Below are 9,674 nucleotides of genomic sequence, written 5' to 3'. Positions count from 1 at the left end.
GCGACTGAAAGATGATGCAGCCAGAAAGAGGACGAGAAAAGAGGACGGGTTGATCTCATGGATCAATCCCATGGCATGTTAAATTCCTGATTGTTGGTGATAAGATGTAGTTTTGTGGTCTGAAAGCTATAAGATGTCGTTACCTCAACTCTGCAAGAAAGCACGGTTCTAGTCCCACATCGGCCAGCTGAAGAATGTAGGAGAGTTAAGATGTGTATAAAACCGAAAGCCCAACACTGCCAGATGCATGCCTTTCTCGGCCTTTTGGCTAAGATCAAGTGTATCTGTTCGTATCAGTTTAATATTTGATACGTGGGCCAATGGTCTACAAGATATTTTCGATTTTATCGCGATATTATTGATAATATAGCGATATATTAACGATAATAAGATGGATAAGTGTGAAAATATCGTTCACTCACAAAAACGATATTATCGGCGAAAATCGATATTTTGTACCTTTGTTACGAGGCAGAACCCAGATTTTTTTCAAATAAATGCTTATACCTTCTATTCGAACCCTCCTTGATTTCCCGTGAACCCATAATCTTGAACCCTCCCTCTTTTTTTTATGCGCGACGCCTTCTGATGCTCCTCCTCTAAATCTTGAACCCTCCCTCTTTCTTTCCCCGTATCCCTCTCTCCTGTTCACAAATCTTGAACCCCAAATCTTTCCTCTTCACAATCTCGAATCCAGACCTGTATTTCCTCTTCACGCGAATGTCGAAGCCGACGCGAATCAAGGTAAGGGTTTCTGATTTTCGATGGGTTTTTGTTATTTAGGGTTTAGGCTCAAATTGCATGTTGATTTCTGAGTACTTTGTCGAAATCTCCAGATAAAATTGGATGTTGGTTCTGGTTTAGGGTCAAATTGCTTTTTTTCGTGATGTCATTGGAGTTGATTGTCTGAAGTTTTGCAATTTTGTTGATGTATGTGTGTTTTGGGTATGAACATGGAGGTGTTCTTCTTGTACAAATTAAAATGTGAAAACGAAGCTATGAATTTGGTTTAGTTTGGTTTTTATTAATTTGATTTTAATTGAGGTTCACATTACGATTAGTACACCTTCGAAAATACGAAGATTTATGTGGAACCCCAACTTCCAAACATATCGATGCTAATTGATTTTGACATAGGTCATGGAAGTTGTCAAGAAGAACGAAAGAGACATAGGTCGTACGAATCTATGCTTCTCTCAATTCATTGTTCATCAACTAATGGTGATTGAGATTACTGCGCTATATTTTCTGTTAGCTGTTTGTAATACATGGGGGCATATCTTGTTCGAAGAAAAAAAGAAGTTAATTTCTTGTTTTCTTACTTTCAAGTCTTAATTTGTCTACCTAGTTTTCGTAAAGGCCAAGCGCCTAACAAAGTTCTCACCTTTACATTACCGCACTTGGGGTTTTAAGTAGTTATGTGTTTGGATGAGTGTTTGCAGAACTCTTCTATTTGCCTTTATGGATATTTGGTTTTGAACAGAGAAGTTTGTATGAAACTATCAGTTTGAATGCCTAATGGGATATAAACTTTTGAACCACTGGTGGAGAAATACCTTCAAACTAGTAAATATTTGTTCCTTTAATATGTGTATCCTTGCTCTACGTATGGTTGTGTCTTAAATTTTTTAATTTAATGTGCAGATAATACGGCCACAGAACATTCAGGACTGCCGTAATATAGTTGTGTTCGAAAGGTACTACTACTGGACATTTTTCCTCTCTTTTTTATGGAAAAAGATAACTATAACGTCTTCTGTAGCATACCACGATTCATCAATAAGTTATTGGTAAACATTGGAATGGATTAACATTGACAAATATATTACATTGACCGCCGGGATGGGAGGCTCAAACTAAAACAATGTAAATGCTGGATTCAGTTATACGTCTGTTCATGCACATTTTGAAGTTCATTAGACCCAACAATGTACAATTCTTATTGTCTTGCGGTTTTTGTAAAGCTTTTTAGATGACTTGATGTAGCTCTCATACTTGAACTTCAAAGTGATAAAAGGTAAATCAGCGACAGTAAATCTTAATCTTTTACTGGCTAAAAAACGAAAACCCTTCAACCGAAAACTGCAAAAGATATTTAAATAACAAATATTTGCTGGACTAGGGAGGAAGGAAGGTTTAGGTGATTGAGGAAATTCGATATTGATTAAAGTGAATCTTGTTTGCAGGTTATTTGCTTAAATCGTATATTTTTTTTGTTTGAGGAAATTGGACATTTGGATGTGAATTGAGCATTGGATAGTGATCTGATATTGGTAGGGACGATAAGAGTAATGAAGTCCAACATGTGTTTCTGTACATTTGGTTTTCCTGTGTCTTTACTTTATGGCGCAAGATTATATTCACTTTTATCGTTTCAAAACCCTAGCTGATGTGATTATAATTCCGGACCCATTAGCCCTCTTGGCATTTTTTCAAGTATGGTAAGAGTGATTGGAGATGTAAATGCTTGCAGATGGAAGGATAGTATGGTAAGAGTGATTGGCCAACTGTAGAATATTAGGTTGTATGTTGAATAATTTGTTCATGGTTTATGTTGTTGTCTGTTGGCAATTCATGTTAGGAAAAAGAAAAACACAGAGGTCTGTCATTTCACTTTCTCTTCCAAGAGTACATAAGCTTATTCTATCATTAATTCCGTGAGCGTGAGATGAAGGATTTAGCTTGCAAATAGCAAATTTAACTTGCAAATAGCAAATTTAACTTGTTTTTCCTTAAAGGGTAAATGATCAAATTTAGCAAAAGCTATTACTTCATAATGCTGCAATTATTTCTTTGTAATGGCTCATGGATATGCAAAAGTAACTTTAATTTCCTCATGTTAGTTTTATTTTATTATTATTTTTATATTCATGTTATTTCTTTTTCAAGAAATGAATAGTTTCTAATGTTATATTTTTATGGTTCAAAAAGTGTGTAGATGTCGCAGTTGATCACTCGTCGTTGGAGTGTGACCAATGTGCCTCCCGCATTATCAACATCCTGTGCTCCACCTGTGAGTGCTCCATTGATTGGGGAGCCTACACCCTTTGCTGAGGCTACTTCTACGGCGTCTCAGGTGCTCGTCTCATCAACGTCATCAGTGTTCGTTGAGTCGCTCAGTGCACGGCGGCCTCACCGACGTCGCCACGATCCGGAGCCTTCTGATCAGACTTCCTCAGCATCCAGAGTCGAGGGTGAGGCATCCCAGCCACCAGGTAGTTTTTTCTAATTCTCATTACTTTGTATTTTTTTTTCATTTTAAAACTATTACTTTTATGATGGTGAAAATTGTTGGATTGTGAAAATGTGTTGCGGGTTGTGAATTACTATTATTTTACTGTTTTAAGGTTTTGAGAAATGCTATACTATTAGGGGAGGCTGTGTCGAATTTTTTGTACAAATTTAAGATTAGGATTTCACCATTTAAGTATTTTTGGCCAGCTAAAAAAATCACCAAGGGGCCTAGTCGAATGCTGAAGGAGTTACAGGGCGTACGTCAGACCAACTCCAAGATCAAGATTGATTATGACCCGCGACATTGTGGAGCGGCTACCTCACAGTAGCATAGCGGCGTTGCTAGTAGCTGTGGTGCTGTTATTCGAGATAATTGTCCTTTTCAGCGGGAGGGTGCAAGAACTTGTACAAGCCATACAGATGTACGACCTTCAAATCTCGCTACCAGGACCTTATCTTGCTCCACCTTCGACCCTAGAGCCACCTTGCCCTGCCGATACCCAATAGCTTGATGTATTAAACCTAGTTCATTTGTAGTTTTTTTTTTGTTCGGACATTTTGTATGTACATTTTCATATATTTTATAATTAAATACTTTTGCTTGGTTAATTATTCTTTAGAATTTAATTACAATATTTATCAAAAATTAAAAAAAAAAAGTATTTTTCAGAAAAATAAAAAAAAGAATATTTTTTACTAAATAAAAAAAAAGGGTTTGCGCGACGCACGCCCTAGGATGTGCGTCACACAAAGTATCTTTGCACGGCGTAGGACGAGCGTCACGCAAAGAACGCTCGTCCTACGTCGTGCAAAGATACTTTGTGCGACGCATGTTATTTCTTAGTTGCGCAAACTCTAGCGTCACTTCCTTGGCGCGACGGTTAGCAAGCGACGAAGGTTACATTGCGCAGGCCCTTGCACAACGATTTTTGACTTTGCACGACGAATGTATGTATGTCGCACAAAGTGTTTTTTTTTACTAGAGTAAAAAAAAGAAAATTAATGAAAATGACTTGAAAACTTTAACGATAAAAACAAAATAAAGAGTAAAGTGAATAGTATTATGATTGACTTTTTATTGTAAAAATTTAGTTTTTCGTTAAAGTGAACGGTACCGAGAGCTTTCCGTTAAAGTTCCCATTAAATTAAAAAAAGGTGAACAAAATACAAATTTTCGAACAAGGTTGGCTGAGAGTTGAAGGTGATCCTGATTCATGAGCAATGATTAGCCATATCATAGCATTGCGTCCCTACTTTTGCACACTAATTTGAATCGCGCTCTAATAATTTGAAGAAAAATATTTGGATGAATCATCCCTAAACTGGACTGTTACACAGTCTCACTAGTCTTTCTTTGCAGATTGTTCTCCAAACTGATTTTAAAAATAACAAATTTTTTTTACTTGAATATCAAAAGGGCTTAAAGTTTCAATATTTGTAGCTTATCCATTTTCTTGCTGATAAACCTTATTGGTTTTTTTAAAATATTGGGTTTTCTCCTACTGTTGTTTATTTTTCTTTGGTGGAATTGTTTATTTCTGGGTAGGATAACTTGAAATTGCTTGGATTTTTTTTTGGGAACTTTAACGAAAAGCATCTGGTACTGTTCACTTTAACGAAAAACCACATTTTTACACTAAAAAGTCAATCTTGGTACTATTCACTTTACCCTTTATTTTGTCCTTATCATTAAAACTCAAAGTTTTTAAGCCCTTTTCATTAATTTTCCTTTTTTTTTTCGTTTTTAGGCACTAGTATCTTAAAACTTTTGGACGTTTTCTATTTTTTTTGTAATGATTTTTTTGAAATAAGTGAAGTTCTTGAATGCTAGTTTTGATTGTTGTTGTGGAGTCCATGGAATCAACAAATGAATGAAGGAGTTGATTCAGTTCCATCAGCTGCTCCGTTCCTTTGTCTAAGCTCTACGTTTAGCGGAGAGTCGTGTTTGTACTTGTGTTCGCCAATTAGAGTGTGGTTGAAGAACTTCGGTTTGGACTTTTTTTTCATTTCATTTCATTTCATGATAGTCGTGTTAAAATATGAGTAGGATTGTAAGTGCTAGAAACCGGCAATAGTGTTTCAAATTGGTATGGAAAGGTTTTTGTTGTAAATTTAAAATTGACCTAATCAGTTTGGGATTGAAACTTTAATTAAATCTTGATACTTAGCTTTCATAATTGGATAGGAATTGTGTGTTTGTTTCTTACGCTGATTTTAATAGGGAAATCATGAGGACGGTTTCAATATAAATAGTGCTTTAAGAAAATATACGCTCAATATTAAACTTGCATACTTTGGGCATTGTTTAGAAGTCTGCTTTGGCTTCTTGTTCTATTGCTTGAACAGGTTAGTTTGTTATTTTGTTTATCAAATTGTGATTTTAATACTTGTATAAATTTGTGGTTCCTGAGCTTAATCTCTTAATTTATGTTGTTGATAAGTTTAGTCTTACAGGTGGTATCAGAACCTAAAATTTTTGCTCTTGAATTCAAACTGAAAGTATAAAATCAAAGTAATAATCGACGTGATGATTTAGCGGGAATCGACTTTGGTTTGCAAAAGAATTTTGTAAGGTTTTAAGAAAATAATATAGAGTACGTCTTTATGTAAAAGATTAGGTAGTGTTTTTTTTCTTTCAAAATCATTTGGCAATTGCAATTTTGAAAAGGGGGGAATCGTGTTTTGTCTAAACCATCTTTGCAAAAGATAAAGGAGTTGTTAAGGTTTGTGAATATATGAACAAACATATGCACTTCTGAATTTTATTTTGAGCTAGTATATCAATATATATTGAATTGCAAATGTCAATATTGGAGGCCATGGTTTTGTGTCCTAATGCATCTAATGGTTAGTCTAATAATTAACCTTTATTATTATTATTATTGTTATTAAATTAATGGTTTCATATTAGACTAATGAAATTAATGCATGTGACACAATCCGTTTTTAGGCAAGAAAAGGCTTTATCTTGAATGTTGTTTCTGGAAAACTTTCCTTCTTGGTTTTGATCATCTCTGATACTATGTTATTTTGTCTGGGCCTGTAATGATTTTTATGAATCTGCTTCCGCTTTCTTATCTGGAATTATACTTGTATGATTTCTCAAACTCCTAAACTTTCATCTTGCTATGAGTTTGAGTTTTTTGGCGTTTACAAGAGTCAATTATCACAACAAATTGAACATTGTGCTTTAGTTATTCCGTTTTGAAATTGATATATTGGGATATACACGTATAGTTGCTGTAAATGATCGAATTATTCTGTTGGTCAAAATTGTCTCTTTAAAATATTGAATATCCAATTTTAATTGAGATAAAGAATTATAAAATTTTATTTGGCATCATTGAATAACCTTTGACAGATAATACCAGTGAAAATCAAATTGAATACAAATTGTGTTGTAAACATCGAAATTTCGGTGAAATAAATGTTCATCAATATATTAAAGTTTCGGCATGTCAGGGCATACGTGGCATACACTATGTGTCTCATAAAACGTACACATGGATGTGACTTATCAAAATCGGACGAGTCATCAAAAAGGACACATGTTAGCACTTGGTGGAAATAAATTATTTGATTTTAATTTAATTAAATCAAATGTTAATTGATAGAGTCAAATTACGAATCGGCTCACAAAATCGAGTCCTAATTCTTTTGTCAATTAAGTAAGTCCACAATCAATGCCAAATTCATCTGTATGCAAGATTGGAGAGTTTATAAATACGAGGCTCCAAGATAAAGAAAGGGTTCCAAATTCCCAAATACTCAAAAGAATTTAGAAAGTCTTCTACGTTGTTCACCAAAACCTTTGAAGAATCATCAAGCACCACCACACATATAGACTGTTGAAAAATATTAGTATTTTAGGTATTATATTGTTTGGGTTTTCTTATAAGTTTAGTTTGGGCCTAGCCTGTTAGCTTTAGGATTAGGGTTAGTTTATTATAAATAGTCTGCTTGTTATTCATTTGAGTATAAGTTATTCACAATGTAGTCTTTTAAGGGTTTATAGTCGTTCCGGTATTCTCGGTTGTTTAATAATATTTCTATTATTTTGTTAGTCTCGTTCGTTGCGCACTCTGATATTCAACTTGGTATCAGAGCGGGTTCGATCCTTAGGGTTCAATCCGTTCTCGTTGGTATCAATTTGTTTGTATCAGTTTTGTTTTCGTCATCTTCCGCTGTTTGTGTTTTCGTTTTAGATTTGTTAGTTGGTATTGATTGTTTGCAAGAAAAAAAAAAGAGAAGGAAAAAGAAAAACAATTGGTTGCTGTTAGTTTAAGGTCCACGGGCAACAAGAAAAAAATGGTTAAGTTTGTTTTTAGGTCCACACGAGTTGTTGGCCTGTTTGGAATTGTTTTGTTCATTTGTTGGTACAATTGAGATATGGAAATCTCGTCCGTTTAGTGACGGGTTCTTTCCATACTCTCAACACTAGCCAGTTTGAACCAGAATCAGTTTGCTAGCAAGAATCAAGAATCAAGAACGAGTTTGCCAGTTTGCCAGTTTGCCAGTCAAGTCAAGTCAAGTCAAGAATCAAGTCAAGAATCAAGTCAAGTCAAGTTTACATGCCTGCCAGTCCGCCTAACGGAGCCAGTCTGCATCTGCTTGTTTGCAAACTCATGTCGTATACCGCCATGAGTTTGACAGGGGGTGTTGAAAAATATTAGTTTATTTAGGTTTGTTTGAATGCTTAGTTTTCTGGGCTTAGCCCGCTAGCATTAGGGTTTTGATTTCTTACCTTTTAGGATTATGGTTAGTTTATTATAAATAGTCTGCTTGTTATTCATTTGAGTATAAGTTATTCACAATGTAGTCTTTTAAGGTTTTATAGCCGTTCCGGTATTCTCGGTTGTTTAATAATATTTCTATTATTTTGTTAGTCTCGTTCGTTGCGCACTCTGATATTCAACTTAGACTCATGAAATCAGCCCATCCATGCAAAATTCCCAAAAGAAAAACAGATTATGAACGTTAATATCTCTTAGAATATGTTAGACAACATATTAACGTCTTCAAACCAAGAAACCTCAGAACCAATATTTCATAACTACAAATACACATGTAAGCACAAAAATCCTGTAGCAAATAACAAGAGAACACATGTACAAAAGATATTTGTATTAATGAGTTTAGGGTTACAATCTCTTTACAATTTAATCCTCTGATTTGATCTCCGAACATGCAAAGTGTGTATGTAAGGATTGTTGATCAAAGGGTCAAGATGACTTGATCTTGGATGAATGATTACCTCAATGATTTGGCTTGTAGCAAAGAAAGAACAACAGCTACCAGCATTGACGATTTGGGGTTGAATCGACGATTATGCCTTCGGTGATGCATTCGGGTAACTCAGTTCACTATTTCGTGCATGATTAATTGTTATGTTATATGTATGATATTGTGATGAGTTAGAGCATGATGAATTAGGGCCCTTTTGCTGTTTCATGTATGGTTGATTGCAACGGTATGGAGGAAAGGAAAAGGAAATAGAGGAGGAGAGGGAAAAATATGAATTGTTAGATAAATTTTATAGTGTATTAATTAGTGGAAAAGATGATTACGAAAAGGTATGTACTATCCACACACCGCTTTTTACTTCTCACACTCTTTTGATTTCCGGCCGGCGGATTGAATGAATTGAAGAATATCAAAGGACAAAAATTAATAAAGGGTGTGTGAGAAGTAAAAAGTGGTGTGTGAATATCATACCCCTTATAAAAATCTTAAAATAGAAGAATGAGGGGTAATGATAAAATATTAGATTTAAAACTTACTACGTGGCGAGTTTATAGAGTGGGTTGTGATGCCACTCACCAAAGTTTAGCGTCAAGCCAAATCCCACATAAGTTTTTCTTCCTGCATAGGCATCCAGATGTTAGGCCCTAGCCCGCTGCCGAATTAGCATCTTGTAGAGGCTTAGATGTAACCTTTATCGGGCAAAATGTGGCAGATAATTTTCCTCCTTTCGATACATTTTTAAATAGCTGCAAAAGTATGGTGGGTCTGCCGCAGCAGGCCTCGGCGGGGTAAGAAAATTTGCTGAATGGTTCCAGCTAGTAAGGGGACGGGGAGGTATTTAAGCAGCATCAACCCTTGTTGAGGCCGAGGCAGTTCGTGAGGCTTGGATGGTGTGCGTCGAACAAGAGTTTCTGCAGGTGATTATCGAGTCTGATTCATCTATATGCTTATTAGGATGCTGCGAGGAAAGGTGAAGACATGCAAATATTGATGCAGTTGGAATCTGTTTGAGTTTATGTTTGCTCCCCTAAAATGTGACGGAGCAGCTCGGTGGCTTCCTACGTAACAAAGACTCGAGGTTCTCACAGATGAGGTCCATGGGGATGGCGTTTTCCAGACTGGTTGTTCAATGTTTTGGCCAAACATGTAAACATTTCTATTTGTATTTAAATAAAATTTGGCGCAATGTTGCTGAT

The 9,674-nt window shown here is 35.4% G+C and overlaps 1 non-coding gene and 1 pseudogene across 1 annotated transcript; both read left to right on the top strand.

The window, feature by feature from the left end:
- The first annotated feature begins 247 nt into the window (after positions 1 to 247).
- On the top strand, positions 248 to 438 carry LOC126624847 (U2 spliceosomal RNA). Its single transcript, XR_007624239.1, has one exon. It is a non-coding gene; the product is annotated as a U2 spliceosomal RNA (small nuclear RNA).
- Positions 439 to 539: 101 nt separating this feature from the next.
- Positions 540 to 3,843, top strand: LOC126623186 (uncharacterized; annotated as a pseudogene).
- Positions 3,844 to 9,674: the final 5,831 nt, after the last annotated feature.

The sequence above is a fragment of the Malus sylvestris genome, chromosome 5 (assembly GCF_916048215.2).
Source record: "Malus sylvestris chromosome 5, drMalSylv7.2, whole genome shotgun sequence".
NCBI lineage: Eukaryota > Viridiplantae > Streptophyta > Magnoliopsida > Rosales > Rosaceae > Malus > Malus sylvestris.
This window is presented reverse-complemented; position numbering and strand designations above follow the sequence as displayed.